General features: G+C 38.8%; 1 long non-coding RNA gene across 1 annotated transcript; it reads right to left on the bottom strand.

Moving 5' to 3' along the window:
• Window positions 1–2,526: 2,526 nt before the first annotated feature.
• Window positions 2,527–3,110, bottom strand: LOC103149675 (uncharacterized). The gene is made up of 2 exons (XR_477494.2): window positions 2,953–3,110; window positions 2,527–2,837 (listed from the first exon to the last, which is right to left on the bottom strand). It is a non-coding gene; the product is annotated as an uncharacterized LOC103149675 (long non-coding RNA).
• Between the last annotated feature and the right edge of the window lie 10,453 nt (window positions 3,111–13,563).

The following is a 13,563-nucleotide window of genomic DNA, read 5'->3' as shown; positions in this document are numbered from 1 at the left end:
CCTAGAATAGAGTCATTTGGACTGAAATCTGTTTGTTACAGATGTGAAATTGCTAAGAAACCTAAATGAGACAAAGGTAGGACGTGTTTAGGAGCATTAACAAAAAACATGTAAGAAAAAAAAATAAACAAAAAAAATTTTTTTAATGGATTGATGTTGAAATGTCAAAGGTCTTATTCTTATATTTTAGTCAGAAAACCCTCAAATCTCAAAAGCATAAAAACATCAACAAACTACAACTAATTTTCTACAGTTTTTCAAAGAAATGTGTAATTTTCTGACACCAAAAAAAAAGGTTTTTGACTCAGGTCCTGAAGCCTGGTTGTGTACTCCCATATATTAATAACGTACTGTATCGTCTTCAAGCCAAAACACATCATTATAACAGGATGCTTCACAATGTGGTGAACACTTGTAGCAAAACTCCATCAATGAAGGCAACACGAAACATCCTGAGCCAGATTTCCCTTCATCCAACCAAACACATTCTCCCCTTTGGTAAAACAAGTACTATGAGCACTAAACAATTACAATTTTGAATGTAAATGGAGGAAAACCCAAAACAATAACCACTCTGAGTGTTACTAAGCTGTGACTTTTTTTCTCCATGTTTGAGCCAAAGAAACGAGTCTCTGACTGCAGCGAATCACTCGGTGAGAGAAAACTATCTGTAGACAGACTTACAACGACTGAGGGCTGTGATAAGTGTCCTAAAGTTTTGGACTCTTACATTATTTTAATGCATTTTTAACCTGAAACCATGAAATTGTCATGTTTTTTTGTTTTTGTTTTTGAGCTCAAATTGAATCTGTTGACTATTTAATCTATTACTGTTTTCTTCTCGGGATGCCGTAGTGGTATGTAACATAAACAAATGGAACATAATGGCTTTTTGCCAACTCTTGGCTGTGTTCCCGGCTGCTGTGTGCTCACATTTTTTATTTTAAAATCCGACCATTTTCATGTATTTCTCAATTTTCTACACAGAAATTAATAATTTATCTATGTAAGATGTAAGGCTGAACACAAAAGAGCGGATATGTCAAAATACATACATTTGTCATTTAAGTGCCTTCTTTAATAAAATATGTAGCTTTAGTTCTTTCTTTTTGTAATGAGATTAATTGACACAGAATAAAAGTAGCAAAAGCAGACATAAAAAAGTAGATAAAACATTAAATTGGCAGCTGTTTGTTATGAGTGAAGGATGTATTGTTTGCCCTTTCAAATCAAGGTTGATGTGCTGGACCCTCCAGACTCGTCTAACACGGACGTTTGCCTTGTAAATATATTTTCCAACGCATTATTTCTTTTTCCGACTTGCGGCTTTTCCCGTCAGCTCAACTTTCATTTTTCAAATTGTTTTGGTCTTTTTTTTTGGTCAGAAAAGACTAAGAATTTTATTTTATTTTTTCGTTTGTTGGTGTCCTAATTAGTTTTTGTATTAGCAAAGCAAACTTTGCCGAGAATTTAGGCAAACAACAACATCTACTCAATTTGCCAATCATGACATTCCCTGTCAGCTCACGGAGGCTCATGAAATCTGTTTTTCTAACTTTTGATACGAGTACTTGCACCAGAGTCGAGGCGATATCATTTATAGTCAAAACTTAACAAGGCACTCTTTATTTTTAGCAGCCAGGCTCCGCTATCTTCATTTTGAATTACAATAACTGAAGCCAAATGATTTATTCTCTCTCCTTTTGTAGTGCTCTCTTTTCTCTAGGAGAAATGTCCTGATAACGAGATCTGTGCCATCTAGGAGACAACTCTGCTCAGATAAAACCTTCACAAGGAAGCTTGGACTATAGTGAAGAATGTGAAGCATAAAAAAAATAAATAGTGGTAAAAAAAAAAAACATCTGGATGATTTAGGTGTAAATTAATTAAAAATGACTCAAGATCACCCATGTCAAGGTCAGTCTTTGCTTTAAAAAAGGTTTAAAAACCAATCAAATTCCTCGTCACACAGTTTAAATTATGACAAAAAAAATCCCAGAGAGGACACAGAACCAAAGAGGACTAACGTTTTCTCCTGCAGTCTGTTGAGGAGAAAACTGTCCCTCCTCCCCAACTTGTTGCTGCCTTGGTAGGGATTTATCTCTGTGCAGAGGAGTAATTAGATCCCCATCCCATGCAATGTTAAACATTATTGTTAAAGTAAAGTCTGTTTTGGTAAGAAGGGAACCAGATACAAACACCATTTGAAACACATTTGTACAAATTGATAGAAATTGTATTGATAGTAAAAAAAAAAATTGCAACTAATAATCAAATGGCAGGTACTTTAAATGAGGAACGTTTGATTTGAACAGCGTTCCTCAGACTTTCAGCTGGTTGAAAATGCTCTTATCGGCCTTCAAAAAGAAACTTGTTGCAGATTATGAGTCTGAGTACGACGGCGTTTTGGTGCCATTGTAAATGGGGAAAACAACGGAGTAAATTTCCACCAAAATCCTCAAAATTTTGTAGGAAACAAAAACATTTCTCAGTCTGAAAAGTCAAAATTTTGCTAGAGAAGAAATTCAAATTTTTAAATTTCAGAAATTTACTAGAAAAAAATCTTTTCAAGTTGAACATTTTTGAGATTTCAATCTCAAATTGGCCCCATTTTTCTACACGGCAAAATACAGCTGCAGCCTGAGCCAAATTCAATCTTCATGGCGTGAGAGAGTTTTTGACAAATCCTCCCCTCAAAGTAAGTTGGCCTTCGATTCCTTCCCGGTCCTGTCCGCGACTCGGGCGTGCCGTGACACGAGGTCCGCCTGTCACGACCGGTGGCGGCTCATCAATAAGGTCGCCGAGCGGCGGAACAGCTGCTGGCTGAGGTCTCTGTCCTGGGGAGAGCAGATAATCACAGTCTCTACGGGGAACAGCAGGGGAACAGTCTGTCTTCTAGCACTCTATCTGCATATACACACCACACACAAACAAACACACACATATACACACGTGCGGAGAGAGAGAGGAGGCAGACACTCCTCCACGGGCGCAGCCATAAACATGTCAGGGAAACGGGAAGCGATGCAGGAAGCATGCATGTTATTGCCCTTCCCCGCTGCGTCACTTTCATTTGCTAGCTGCTGTTTGCCCAGATCCTGAAGAGGCAGTCGAAGCTGGGGAATGCAAACACATTAAGGGTTTGCGGCTTCATTGGCTCTGCAGCGCTGGGCTGATTGTTCTATTTTCAGGGGCTGGTTAAGAGCATGAGGCAAACAGTTCATGCAGCTTAGGAACGCTGATCGGCATTAAGGGAGAGGAAGTCTTGAAATTGAGCTTGTAAAAATTCCACAGTTCAGTGTATTCGCCTCATTTGGAAAGTCAAACAAACAAGACAGAGTTTTATAAAAGGATAAAAAAAAAAAACATACAATACCTTGCTGGAGTACATTTACACTGTTTTATATTTCATTGCATTATGACCATGAAGTTGACCAAGGATATCTTTGAAATAAACTAACTCGGTTTTGCTTAATTCTGAACATAAGTTAAATGATGCATTAAGCAATAAATCAATAAATAATGGTAAATTAAAACAAACTCAATAATTTCCATTTTCATGATTGTTGTTTGTTTCACAGGATGACACAAGGCATCAGTTTGGTCCATTGGTTTTAACTAGGTTCTTTTTTAAGGGAACTTTTACTTTAAGAGATATTTGTTGTTTTGGGTGTTTTGTTCGTGTTAAATGTTCATTAGAAATTGAAGTTCATTCATCTTTGAGATGGTGTACTTGCATTATTATGCTGCTATCATTTTCTTACCTGAAAATGTCTCAAAACAACAATGTTATTGTTTATTGCATAAAGTCATCACACAGTTTATTGTCCATCAAATTGTTTTTATCATTACAGGCCTGTAGGTTTTGTTCTGATTCAGTTTTCTGACCGACATGCAGAAACGACTCCAAGTCCTGAGTTCATTTTCTAAGAAAGAATGGAAACAAGTTGCAGAATTTGATTGGTGCAAAGGATAAGACAAATATATATTGTTGTGCTGTCTTACTGTTTCTGTAGGTGAAAGTTGCTCTGAGGGGAAAAGCTTCAGTCCAGCTCGGTGATGAGGTGCTGAGCTTGATCCGGAGAGAGAGGATTCCAGCTGGACGGAGCTGTGTTTGATGGCCGGGGAGACGGATGAAGGATCCGGAGAAGCTTATGGAAGGTGAGTGATGGACTCGGAGGAGGAAACATCTTGGACTGGGGAGCAATTGGTTAGGGCATCGACTTTGGAGAGGTAAGTGCTTTCTCAGGGCTGTTCAGCGAGCGCAAAGGAGAAAAACACGAATAGCCAAGAATGAAGAGGGTTTTCTCCCGATAGTGGTTGACCTTCAAGCACCAGTGATTGTCAGAGAGCTACATGAGTAAATGACTTGGCCACACACCTAGATTCTAGTCCTGCAGTGTCTGGAGAGAGGACACACCCAGCCGTCACCAGGACACACAGGTTGATCTGACTGTAACTGCTTTGCACATGTTAGGATTGAAATCTTTGCTGATTCCTCTTTGCAAAATAGCTCCACCTCAGTCAGATTGGCAAGAGTAGTTCTGTAGACATCAATTTTAAAGTCTTATTAAAGATTCTGAGTTGCTTTTTAGTTTAAGCCATTCTAACGCATACAGTACAGGTCTATTCTTTTGCAGTTTGCTCTACATTTAGCTCAGTTCTCATCAGCTTCTCTGTCGTTGGTGAATAAAAACATCCCGACTTCATGATCCTCCTGTCAGTAGGACTTGCTGTGGAGATGATGTGTGTGTAATGAGCAGTGCTAGTTTTCACCGTACATCGTCTTGTATACAAGGTGAAAAGCTAAATGCTGGTCTTATTTAATCAAAGCACCTTGTTCCACATGTTGGCTTTGTCCCATATACGGCTTGTGGCAATTGATAAACAGGACTTCGAATGGCTTCTTCCACAGTGGCTGTATTTGTGGATTGTACAACCAATCGGTGTTGGTGTCTTGTTTGCGAGTGACGATAGGATGGAACCCACTTTCGTCTCCAGTAAAGTGGATGCTGCTCTGGTTTGTTGTGATGAAAACAATGGCTGAATAAAGAAAGCAAAACTCTTGATTTTCACTAAAAGAGCAACATCCCAGATACAAGGGGGTGAAATGAGTTTCCTCCAAAGGGTGGCTGGACTTAGTCTTGGAGATAGGGTGAGGGGTTCTGTCATCCAGCAGGAGCTCAAAGTAGAGTTGTTGTTTTTCTGCATCAAACGGAGTAAGCTGAGCTGGTTTGCTGTGGGAACCTCCCTTTGGAGGTTTTCCAGGCATGTCCCATTGGGAGGAAACTCAACTGGAGGGACTATGCATCCTGTTTAGATTGGGAAGGCATGGGGATCCACGGTCTTGGGGTCTCTCTCAGACCTGTTGCTTCCACATCCCAATCTTGGATAAGCAAAAGACAATGGGTGGACAAAAAAATAGTTTACCAAATAACAGGTTCTATCTAGTTGCCATTGGTCTGATTAAGATTCTTGTTGCCTGGCTTGTCTGTTTGGATTGACAGCCATATATAGAAAGGTTTGATGTGCTGTTCTCTTTCTATTTTCAGCTGATGAGGGGACGAACCTCTCAGAAATGTTCAAAGGTTGGGAAATTATTTTACAACTTAACCCCATTTCAAACTCTCTCCTCAACTTTCTCTGACTTGTTGCTTTGATGCGGCTTGTTGATTAATGTTCTCTAGCAAACCTCCGAGGCCTTCGCAGGCCAGCTGTGTTTACACAGAGATGACATTACACAGACGTACTGTCATTACAAATTACAGTACGCGTGTCAGAGTTAAAGGGGCTTAATGTAAGCGTACACTACATATTTATTTTTTTGTAGCAAAGATTGAGAAATAGAGATGCTGCATGTTTTTTTAGTTATGGGATCTTTGCAGCAGTTAATTACACAAAATCCTGCTGGAACATGTCAGTTTGCAGTTGCAATATGACAAAAGAAGAAAATGTTTGAGGTTTATGAATAACTTTCCAAGGCACTGACAGTTTTCTTATGGAAAAAAGTATATTTTTTCTCTAAATGTCTATTAAAGGGGCAGTATTAAGTAAAATCAACTATTTTGAGCTTTACATCATGTAATAATGTCATTCAAAAACAGACCCCCACTCAGCTCCTTCAGACTAGCCAGCAGCATTTAGCAAACACCTGGTGGAAATGAGCATCTGCTGAGTTCATTATAGGAGCTGCTTCTCAGAGCATCGCTGGTAAAAATGTTGTTAAAGGGTTAATATAAGACCCATGTTGTGATGACTTCCTCAAGGCGGAGTTTCAGAAAGAGCAGGAGTTTCTTAAAGAGACAGAGGCCCAATTTCAAGGTGTTATCAGCAGAAGTTAACATAGTTGTATGACTGTGCTATGAAACGGCCTGGGACATACATAGTGCTGCCCCTTTAAATATTTCAATATCTGAGGTTGAATTCACATGGTTGCACAGAAGGGCTCAGCTTGTGTTTCTACCATTATGAGTTTACTAAATTGGAGGGGCGGTAGAGTGTAAAATAATGAAAAACACGGCCTCACTGAGACCCAATCAGCAGTAAAACACTCCCAACGGCGAGCGTCCAAGTAAAGGCCACTCTCATACAAAACACAGTCTTTAGGACAGACTTGATTGCTGAATATGCTCAATAATAACACAAACACTTACACTCAGCAGTGTGTTTGGCATCTTTTCACGAATCTCTTCGACTTCATCACTCAGCAGAATGTAATACTGCACAATTCACCGACAGGTTTCATTTAGAAATTCCAAGGACGCTCTTGCAGTTCGTAGGGAAATGAAAGATTCATTGGATGCACAGAAAGAGCCATTCTTCAAGCTTACAAATCATCAGACCAACATGAACTTAACATAGACCAGCAGTTTTCATATTTCAGGCCTGACTCAGAGTAGAAATGATCCAAACACATAACTCTTGCTGTATGACGAATGCTTGGTCAAACTTAGATATTGAATGCTTTTACCTGCTCTGTGTGATCAATACTTAATTACTTTGGCTTTTTCTGGTTTTCGGATTAATGGTGAGAAGAAAAGGACAACCAGGGAGCCTGTAAAGACGGAAAAAAAGAGTAATTGTTGGCCAGACGTCATTACTCCCCAGGTAATGGTAACAATAAATAGTCTTGAACCATTTGTTAAAACATTAGTGCCAGAAAATAGGGAGAGATGTTTGTTATATTAGCTGGTGGTCTAATTAGCCTGGAGAAAAGTTGGCAAGGAGATTAATAACCAAAGGCAAAACATAATGTTAGAGACCAAAACTGCATTCAGGAACTTTAGATTGATAAACAGGGCAATACTAGAAGTAACATAATGAAGTACATCAGAAGCGTCTATAGACACGTTGCAACATGACATCACATGTACAAGGTGCCGGCCTTCAGCTTCCTGCTGGAGGGGAAAAAAACGACTAGCCAGCGATGATTTCCATTGGTTTTAGCTGTCAAATTGTCAATGTAACACGCTAAATCTGAAATGTATCAGTGATATACGTAAAAGAAAAAGGGATGCAGTGCTCTGATACAAATTGTCAATACTGCGATCAACTAGATAACAAGGTCAGAAAAAAAGTTTAATTTAAAAAAAAGTAGTGAGAGAGATGAACGTAGGTCACTTATGCTAGCTTGACTTTGACAACCTCACCATGTAGATGTGCTGTGGAATTCATTGTGTTTTGGTTCAGTTAAAAAGACAAAACAAAAGGCGACCCACATACTAATTCTGACAGATCATTAGTGGAGCAAATGCTTAAATGAGCTAATCAGATGATCATGTGTTAATAATCAGAAAATAAACATGAAAGTATTGTACTACTGTAACAAACTGAATGTTTCATTCTTTATGTGGAAAATGTTTGTGTGGTTTTGGGTGTTGAATCTGGATACATGTGTGGAGCTGTTGTTAGTGAGTTGTTATGGCAACAGGTCTGTGTTATAACATACCCAAGTGAAAAAAATAAGTGGTTAATCAGTGGTTTTTCTGTATTATTTTCCTGTTTGCTGCTCCAAATTAGTAATACTTACATCACCAGGTTTCATTTTGTTAAAAGGATCAATGAGTAGTTGTAACAATAGACTTTATTTGAGACATATTTATTTTAGATGTAAAAACAACACAGTAAGAATACTGTAGGCTGTTTCCTCGAGACCATCAGTAATACCAATAAATTCAAAATTACGATAACAAACAGTCACTGTGTGCAGTTTGGTGATAAGAATCACATTTCTTGAAGTGTCTGGTGTTCTGAAAAAAATCGATTTCAAAATAAATTTTCAAAAGCATTATTTGTTTTCATGGATCTATTACTGCAGCGATAGTCCCACGAAAACAAATACAGCTTTAAGTCGCCTCAATAAGCCGGAAAGGTGTAAATACTTTTTTATAACAGTAAATATGACAAAATATTAGGATACAACATGAAACTTACATCACCAACCACCAGTATATAAAACTAAATATTGATCCTGATATTCATTGGAATTGAGTGAGCCATTTGGAACATCTGAACAAAATCTCACAGGTATATACATCACAGATTAGTTTTGTCACACTTTTGGTTTAAAGCAGTTTGATTTTTGATTATCCACTTCAGCTTAGATGAATCTTTTTCAGAATCAGATATTCTTCAAAAATACTTGCTGAATAAATACTTTATGAACCCCCATGGGGAAATTATTGTGCTACAGCTGCATCCATTAAAAGTGCATGAAAAAGAATGGAATATAAAAAGTAATAAAACTAAGAAACAATGTACATATATATGGCAAATAGTGAAAAGGTAGTTATACTGAAAGGTCCAAACAATATTATCATAATGTAAATGTCATAGTGTTCTATAAAATATTGACAATATGAATCAAAGAGATATGCATCAAACACCAAGTTGAATTTCAGTCCATCCCTTTGTATTTGGTCTCATTCTGATATTCTTTCTGCATTAGAGTTTTAATTAGCGTTCAGCCTCCTCTGTCCTCAGTAATTACCTCCAGCTGTCTCTTGCCTCCTGATTGCTCCACCTGTGTATGAATACCTCTCAGTCCCAGTGCTGGATTCTCCACTTGTGTGAAAACGTGCTTCCTGTATTCCGGGTCCCTTGTGGTGTTCCTTGAGTTCTTTGTAAGTCAGCAACTTTTTGATTATACTTCATTTCCACCTCCCCAAATCACTGCAGGTTTTAGCATTTACATAAATAATATAAAATGCTTAGTAAAAATGTTGAATCCAACTTCATTTAAAGTTTGCCAGGTTTTATAGAACCTTTTCAAAGAGTCAAAAGTTCCTCATGACACTTTGGCTGCTTTTCAGCCAAAGTGTTTTTCTTTCTGACGTTTTCTGCTGTCATGTTCAAAACTGTTCGCTTTGTGGGTCTGAATTTGAGGATATGAAGCAAATTTTCTGGAAAAACAAGTCCCGTTTCACCTATGAGGCATGCTTCTGATTGTATGTGTTGGGACCAAAGTTGTGAATTCACAGTGTTCTGCTCTGACTCAACAAGGTACGTTACTTTTGCCGTGATGTAACCGTCTTGCTTGTGTTTTGATGAAAGTTTAAGCGCCTGGCAATTACAAATTCAATGCCCTGAATGTTCCCAGACGGGCACTGCTAGTGCTAGCTTTAGCGTAATTAACTGTTGACAGCTAGCTTGTCATCATATTCTCACAGCACCATGTTAGGTTTGGGTGTTGGCCGTTATTCTATCAACAGTCCTTATTTCTGGCCTGTACTCAAAATGTGGCGAAACAAAGAATTTAAAATGGTGGAGACTTTGAAAAGAAGCCGGATGAAAGATGAAACATTCTGACTGAAGTAGAAAAGGAATACAGACATTTTCAGTCTTGCCCAAAAAGGCCTCATTACAGACGTTAACAGCATGGTTATTAAATGTTGGACAGAATCGTAACTTGTGGAGATAAACAGAAAAATATCCTTAACACGTGTGCAAATGTATTGAGTTTCATGATTTCCTTTGGATTTCTGAGGAAAACTGTTCTTTGTCGCGCTTTTTAAATACTTCATCCAGATACTTGATAAAATGTCTAAACATCTTTGATCTTTTGTTGGTCTCAGCTGTGCCGAGTTGAGCAACATCAATGTTTAACATTCTATTTACGTAAATGTAATCAGAAAAATCAGCAGCATCTTCACAGGGAATCTTTGACAAAAGGGCTCTGTTTACACTGAGGAGACGAGAGTAACAGCTTAGTGACGTCAAACCGAAGCCGGAGACATTCTTGTTTTTACCAAGTCAGAAAACTAGAAGCGGATCCTAATCCAGCTGAGTCATTGTTTGCATTGTCAAATTAAAACGGACACGGTACACAGACAGCACTTTGTGTACGGCTCCCATGATGTTAAGCTGTTTATTTCTACAGTTTTCCATCACTGCTGTGTCACCACCTTAGTCCTTGAGATCACCGTTTGAAATGATCTGTAGAGCTTAAAGGGACAGCATTATGAAAAATTGACTTTTTAGAGCTTTATATCATGTTATAATGCCATTCTCTCATTAAAAGCATACCTGGAGTGTTGCCTTGAGTCTTTCATGCATGCTTGAGAAATCCTTTAATCTCCCGCGGCAACCACTGAGCTGAGCAAAATGCCTGGGTAGAACTAGCTCCGCCTTCAACGACAAAGCTCCTCCTTGGAGCTGCAGTTTCCAAGCTTCCGAACCTCCATGCGACTCCTCCACTCAGCTCCTTCAGACTAGCCAGCAGCAATTAGCAAATATCTGCTGACCTCATTATACGAGCTACTTCTCACTGAAAAGTTGGAAAAAAACGTCAAAGGGTTAAGAGGAGTCGTGTTGTGATGACTTCCTGAAGTTGGAGTTTACGAAAAAGCAAGAGTTTCTTAAACAGATAGAAGTTCAAATTTTCATAACCACCTGAGGTAATATAGTTACTTAACTGTGCTATAAAAGGATTTTTGTATATGCCTGGAAAATGCATACCGCCCCTTTAAAACAATCGTCTCTAACTCTTGGCAGACTTAGTTTTACCCATTGAGATTCTTCCATCTTCTCATTTCACTTACCTGAAAATTAGACAGTAATTGCCTTGTGTATTATGCACGAAATATGAATTTAATTTCAAGTTATCAGCAGACAGTGTTGTTTGAAAATGTGAATAAGCAAGATAAAAAAAATAAAAGACTGCATGGAACATGATGCCGCCCCATCAGTCTGTTCCCTTCTCTCTTTCCTCAAGGACAAAGGCGGCTCTTAATAAGACTCATTTAGCACGAAGCAGCAAATGAAGTCACGCCAGAATGCAAAGATAATGAGATAATGGGATAATAGGATCGCTTGGAAGTAGATAAACATGCAGTAAATATCGCTGGCTGTCACAAGTGTCTCCGCGTGGAGCATATTCAATTGGCTCTCATCGGCATTCCCATCGTCCTCTGGAATTTAAACAAGGGTGAGAGATGCATCTGAGCGCTGCGGACGCTTTTTATCGCGGATCATAAAGCACACAGCAGAAAATGGAATCAGTGTTTCAGATGAAAAGATCTGAGATCGTATCAGTCACTCGGATAGCTGTTCCTACCAGGAAGCTCATTTCTCAATTTCTCTGTTTGGATCCCTAAGAGAACAACCTCCATGTCTTCATTAATCAGCTTGAATAGAGATTGTTTCGCCATGGCAACCAGGTTGGTTGATGATGCGGGGGATAAACATCCATGTGTGCACTGGTGAAACAAACTTGGAATTAAACAGCATCTATTTCAGTGCATCGAAGTAGAAATTATGTACGCTTTACAGCACAAAACACTTTTTAAAAATCTGAACCCATCTTGAATTTGCTCAACTAAATTATTTACGTTCTAACTAATTATAGAATCTTTTTTGTCTCTTGTTCTGTTAAGAGGTTACTAATCACTGCTTGAGGATTAAAAAGCTCAGCTTGATAAAACGTTTGTGCTGTTAAACTACTTAAAGCATGTTACCTTTACAAAAGAATGATTTTAAAAAAATTTTTAAATTATCATTGTGTTGTCAGAATAAAATAAGGTGATCTGTGAAAAAAACTGAGCTCCTCTGCTTTCTCCCAACGCTAACTGCACAGACACACAACTCAGTCAGAAACAACCAATCAGAGGCAGGGGGCAGGTCCTAGCGCTGTCAATCATTCTCATGCTCACTCCCTCCCCCACCGATGAACTATTTTCTTTTAACAGTGAGTTGTTTTTCCACCACTAGCACATTGAGCAGAGTACAAGAGGTTGAAAAACGTATGGAAGTTTTTCCCTCTGGTGTTTTGATTAATAGAAACAATGTTTCATAAAGCAATTAGCTGTGTTTCAAACAATCTGTTGCAGAAAAATTGAAAAAACAGGAATTTTGACATTTATTTTAGCGCAAATGGGAAGATACAGAAGTCAGTTTCTGCATCAGTAGCAATCGTTTGATATCAAACTTCCAACTTGGCTTTTGATGCTTTTAAATTTGAATTCAGAACATGAAAATTATTTGTATAGCACATTTCATACTTTACACCAGAAACGCATAGTATTGTCACCTTCCTGAAATAATATTCTGTCATTTTTTGACAAACATGTTTTTTTTTTTGTTTGTTTTTTCGGAAAGAAAGATTTTAATAATAATATGACCAATTATGAAACGGCAATAAACATTACATTTTGTCAAAGGCCATCATCAAAATCATTGTGAATCAGAGGCAGCTCTAAGCAGGAGGGTTTTTAGCCTCGACTTAAAGGAACTCAGTGTTTTCCCAGGTTTTCTGGAAGTTTGCTCAGCGTCTCAAACACAGACGGGCGGCCATCGTCCTTTTCTCCAGCAGGCAAAGTCACATGTAGGAAGAACTGACTTACTGAAACATCCTCCATTCAAAATTAAAATGTAATCATGTCCAATCTTCCTTTCCTTTTGTTTTTTGGTGTAGGTGAAAGTCTTTGCTTTGCGTTTGCGTGATGAAATGACTCGTCTCTGTGGATTTGTTGAGCTGTGTGGCTCTACAGCAGCACCATGGCAGGTGCGGATTTATGCATCCGTGTTTGGAAACCGGAGCAATTTACAGCACAGCAGTGAGGACAGTTTGATAAGATTGCCTTCTCTGCCGCTACGCATGTTGAGTACTGAAATGTAGAATAATGGCTGAACATAAAGAAAAGGGGGGTGAAAAAAACAACAGTAGCGTTCCAGTCGTAGCGGCTCATCTCAATGAGCTTTCTTTCCCACGGAGCAGTCGGCTCCCATCGAGTCGATGGATTTTTAGCGGCCGTGGCCGGGCTTGTCAGCTGTAGCTGATTGCCTGACATATTTCCTCCGTGTCTTCTGGCTCATCTACAGTTGTCAGTCTCCCAGACGCGCCTGTTGAAGCCGTGCCTCTGGCCATTCAGTTAATTCCCCAAATAGCATGTCTTCCTTTTTTTCCCTCCCTACCTGGACTGAGGCCAGTCCTGTCAGACTGGATGTCTGCATCGTCCAGAGTGGCTCTGTCTACCTACCTTTGGCATTGGTGCATTACATTTGCTCCCTATTGCCATCAATCTGATGCAATAGGGATTTCAATGGAAATGCATATTAGATTCTATA

Source organism: Poecilia formosa, unplaced genomic scaffold (genome assembly GCF_000485575.1).
Source record: "Poecilia formosa unplaced genomic scaffold, Poecilia_formosa-5.1.2 Scaffold233, whole genome shotgun sequence".
NCBI classification, from domain to species: Eukaryota; Metazoa; Chordata; class Actinopteri; order Cyprinodontiformes; family Poeciliidae; genus Poecilia; species Poecilia formosa.
Note: the sequence above shows the minus strand (reverse complement) of the source record. Positions and strands in the feature narration are given on the sequence as shown.